The following is a 5,373-nucleotide window of genomic DNA, read 5'->3' as shown; positions in this document are numbered from 1 at the left end:
GTGCCAACTTGCCGGCACCCCTCCAGAGACGGACAGTAATGTCCGCCGCTGGAGGAGCAGGCTCGCAAGGGAGCGGTATCGGAGGTCTTTAAGAGACCACCGGCTCCCTTGAGTGATTTTAAGCCGGTTCAAGGATCTCCCTTGAACCCGGCTTAAAATCACTCAAGGGAGCCGGAGGTCTGTTAAAAACCTCCGATACCGCTCCCTTGCGATCCGCGCGGCAACAGCTGTTGTGCGCCGGGGTTTGTTGTCAGATCCCGGCGCCCACCGCTGTCCATGCCCTCTGAACCCCTTGCCCTCGGAAGAAGACAGAAGAACTGAAGAAGAAGAGGAGCGAAGAGCAGGAAAAGGAGCTGTAAGGAGAAAAGAGGAAAGGTAGGAAAGCATACAGTGAGAGTGGATTGGTGTATGTGTGTGGATTGGTGTATGTGTGTGGATTGGTGTATGTGTGTGGATTGGTACGTGTGTGTGGATTGGTACGTGTGTGTGGATTGGTACGTGTGTGTGGATTGGTACGTGTGTGTGGATTGGTACGTGTGTGTGGATTGGTGTATGTGTGTGGATTGGTGTATGTGTAGGGCTGCAACTAACGATTATTTTCATAATCGATTAGTTGGCCGATTATTTTGTCGATTAATCGGATAAAAAAAATGAATGTAAATTTTTCATTTATTTAAAATAATTTAATAAACAAATGATGTTAAAGACAAACAGCAGAATAAAAAAAACTTTGATAAAATGCATTTCTTGTCTTTATTTCCCAACCAGCCCCCCCATTTGATGCACATTTGAGCCCAGGCTTGCCACACTGCATCCCAGACATGCCACGCTGCCTCCCACATATACCACTCCACGCTGCCTCCCACATATGCCACTCCACGCTGCCTCCCACATATGCCACTCCACGCTGCCTCCCACATATGCCACTCCACGCTGCCTCCCACATATGCCACTCCACGCTGCCTCCCACATATACCATTCCACGCTGCCTCCCACACATACCACTCCACGCTGCCTCCCACATCTACCACTCCACCTCCCACATATGCCACTCCACGCTGCCTCCCACATATGCCACTCCACGTTGCCCCCCACATATACCACTCCACGCTGCCTCCCACATATGCCACTCCACTCTACCCCCACATATGCCACTGTGCCTGATATGCCTTATACACCCTGATACACCACTCCATCCTCCCCAGACATGCCACACTGCCTCCCAGACATGCCACGCTGCCCTCCCCACATATGCCTTATATACCGTATATGCCTTATACCCCTAGATATGTCACTCCATCATCCGCAGATATGCCTTCTACCCCCCAGATCTCATAGTGCCCTCATAGAGTCAGAGACCTGTTCACAGCACACTGATACCATACTTTTATAAATAATCTTCACTGCCCCCAGGATTTAGATTCCCCTTAGTCTGCCCCCCCTTTACCTCTAACTGCACCTTAATTTAACTTTACTAAATTAACCAAGTTAACCCTCAGTCCTCATCATTAAATTAACCCTAAACATCCCATTAACCATAACTACCCCTAAATTAACTCTAAATACCCCATCAAAACAACTACCCTAAATTAACCCTAAAGACCCTGTCAACCACAGCATCCCCTAAATTAACCCTAAAGACCCTGTCAACCACAACAGCCCCTAAATTAACCCTAAACACACCATTAACCACAACTGCCTCAAATTAACCCCAAACACCCCATTAACCACAGCTGCTCCTAAATTAACCCTAAACACCCAATTAACCATAGCTGCCCCTAAATTAACCCTAAACACCCCATTAACCATAGCTGCCCCTAAACACCCCATTAACCATAGCTGCCCCTAAACACCCCATTAACCATAGCTGCCCCTAAACACCCCATTAACCATAGCTGCCCCTAAACACCCCATTAACCATAGCTGCCCCTAAATTAACCCTAAACACCCCATTAACCATAACTGCCCCTAAATTAACCCCCACCTCCCCTAACTTTCAGTAGCCCAAATATTAATTTTATACTTACAGTTAGATGAGCGTCACAGCCATGTGGTTCAGGCCTTCTGGGAGAAGGAAGGGGGCGGGGCCAGTTGTCACAGTGATTACAGGGAGGGACTGGTAAGTAGGAGCTGCTGCTGCGAGTCAGACTAAACTATTATATAATGAGGGGTATTTTTCAGAGCGTTTGCTCTGAAAAAACCCTCATTTTATAATCGATAATAATCGATTCAACTAATCGATAATTAAATTCGTTTTGAACGAATTTCATTATCGATTATTATCGATTAGTTGTTGCAGCCCTATGTATGTGTGTGTGGATTGGTGTATGTGTGTGGATTGGTGTATGTGTGTGGATTGGTAAGTGTGTGAGAGTGATGGGTGTTATGCTGTACCATTTCCAATGTATTTTTCATTATATAATTATGCTCTAAAGTACATCATAACTCCCATCACTCTATACTGTTCCATACAGTGGCAGAGCTGGGAGACAGAGGCCTTGCACCCCCACCGCAGGACTCCTGAAAGGTAAGTAGTTACTAAGCAGGTATGTTAAATAATTTGTTTTTGGTTTATTAAATACAATTATATATTGCAATTATACATTTTTGTAGTTTAAACTATAAATTGCGCAAAATTATGTTTTTTTGTCGAAGTGACACACCACGCGAGTTATGCTCGATTTTTGACACCACGCCAAAAAGGTTGCCCATCACTGGCCTACCCCTTTCTATTGTATAATCAATAAGGCAATTGTAATCATAAAGAGGTTATTCTGTCATTGTACAATGTCTACCTGTTAAACAGTGTTCCAGGAGCTGTCTGTGAAATGTTATATAGTTGTAAAACACAAAATCCCTGTTTTTCTCAACCTCCATTTGTTCTAAATTTAACATCTGGTGCATCACATATGCAATCATTGACATCCTTAGGGTAAAACATTGGGAAGACAAAATCAAAAACATTTCAATCCTTGATCATTAGCTTTTGACACCAAAAATGATTGACACAAATACTGTATGGACAATACAAATGCTGGACTCCTTACAAAGTATATGTGCGTCAGCTGGAATGCACAAGAAGTTATTACAAAATTACCATGGTTCAGATGGAGGCACCTAAGGGATCTGCCTCTAAGGTAAACATCTTCAAATAACAGGCAATTTTGCTTTTAACCTAACAAATTTTCTTTTTCGTTACCAGAACCCTGTACTGCTGGCCACACAAAGATATTTACACAAACCCCCTTACTTCCACAACACCTCTTACTTACATGATGCATCATTGTGAAGCCAATGGTGGATGTTCCTATCAGCCTCTGATTGTTCCCGTCTTTGTGTCAGAAAAAATACTATGAAAGACTATGTTCAATACAAGCATGTGCACATGTTTTTTTTTCTGCGGTCACCCACACAGAGCCAAACTAATGTCTCACACAGACTGCAGATAGTAAACTTGCATTTCATTATGAGACTAAAATTGCCCAATTTGGTGGCAACATATGATGGTGGCCACCACTGTTAAATTATCCTGCATCATGAATAGATGGTATAAAACATCACCACCAATTATACACGCAACTAGTTAAACAATATGCAAATGTTTAGTATACAGAGACAGAACAGTGCAAGATAACACACAATTAATATTTTATTTGGTGACCTGAAAACCAGTTGAGTATAGTTAAAATAAATCAGGAGACATGTTTTCCCATGTTAATTTATTGATACAAATAACTTTTACATTAAGGAAAAAAATATTCCTCACTTGTTCTATTATCCAAGCATTGTAAACCAATCCTCCCACAAAACCCCAATCACTCCACACGCTTGTCTCATGCACACCCGACCAAAAACACACACCCTACTTACTAAACGCTCAAACCATAAAAAAATAGGAGAAATCAAGAGCTTATGGGGTCAATTTTTAAATTAACAAAATTAACATAAAAATTCCTAAACAGAATCTGGAATCTAAAAACAAGTTTATCTTAAAGAACTCTGAAGCCAAAGGGTACGATGACAGACTACTGTCAAACAGTATAATCGAGTTTGATTGAGGTGGAGGAAGAGGCAGGTATAAAGTGGTATAATATTCTAGTTCTCTTTTTGGCTTTACAGAAAAAATACATTCTGAAATTTTGAATAAAACATATTTTGGTTATCACAGATTTAAGAAAATGCTGTACAAACTATGCATGATATTTAAGGTTTTGCACATTTTTAACAATGAGCTGAAGGTTAGCAGGCCATTTTTTCAGATGCTACTTGTGATATTAAGGGGAATCATCATTCAACCTAAAATGTTTAACAAGTGAGAATTCTACTTTATTTGGGCTACATACCTGCTCGGAGTATGATGACCGTTACTGTGCATAGTAGTTGGGGCAATCCTCAATTACTTAACTTGACTTAACACAAGTCACAAATTTTCAATTTTACTAACCTGAAGTTCTGCTTAAAGAATTTGATTGTGTAAATGAAGATTTCACAGAAAGACCATATTTGCATAACACCTTAACTGGACCAGTTAACAAATAGCTCTGCAATCTGTAATGAAGGAATGCCCACAACACCTAGAAGCATTTATGGATTATGGATTTATGGATTATGGATTCTAACGGATTCTTATGGATTGAAATTGAGTGGCACTAGCAGTCACCGACTTACATCCTTCGCTACATCACTGTGGATAAAATTTAGAATAAAGGGTGTTAGCAACCAATATCAGGCTTTTAGATCCACTAAGTTGTGGTAATAGTGGAAACGCAAAGATTCCCCAAACTGCATTTTCTCCGATTTTGAAAGTTAGAGGGTACTGCTCATTTTGGTTTAAACTTTGTATGGTCTCAGATACCAAGGAAGTCCACAAGTCTTACCAGCAAGGACCAATAAAACACTTAAGATTTAACGAGCTTGGCCTTGAAGTGTATGCAAGAAAAAGCTAAAACTACTGGGTTGTCTGTGGCCTTCTGCCTGAAAGTCATATGGCCTTTAGTAATAGCCACATAAAAGTAATACCCAAACCTGTAACTTGCTTGGTAATTAGCAAAATACATGTTACTAATGCAATTCTTTAATAGTCAATCTGTAATTAAAATTCTGCCTGCAAACCTTACTGTTTCTGTTAAACCCAAGCACAAAAAAAACACCTATGAAATAGTTTCCAATTCTCTAGACTAATTGTTCTTAAAAACAAATTTCCCCAAACTATCCCAACCCTTGGATGCTGATTATTTTGAGTAACTCCTTGAATAAAACACTGGATTTAGCAACTATGCTTATCCTCGACCTGTGCCCAGAAAATAAAAAATATCACAAAAATATACCTTTTAAATTGAACTTTTGACATGGCATAATTTTAGAAATTGGATC

The sequence above is a fragment of the Spea bombifrons genome, chromosome 2 (genome assembly GCF_027358695.1).
Source record: "Spea bombifrons isolate aSpeBom1 chromosome 2, aSpeBom1.2.pri, whole genome shotgun sequence".
NCBI classification, from domain to species: domain Eukaryota; kingdom Metazoa; phylum Chordata; class Amphibia; order Anura; family Pelobatidae; genus Spea; species Spea bombifrons.
This window is presented reverse-complemented; position numbering follows the sequence as displayed.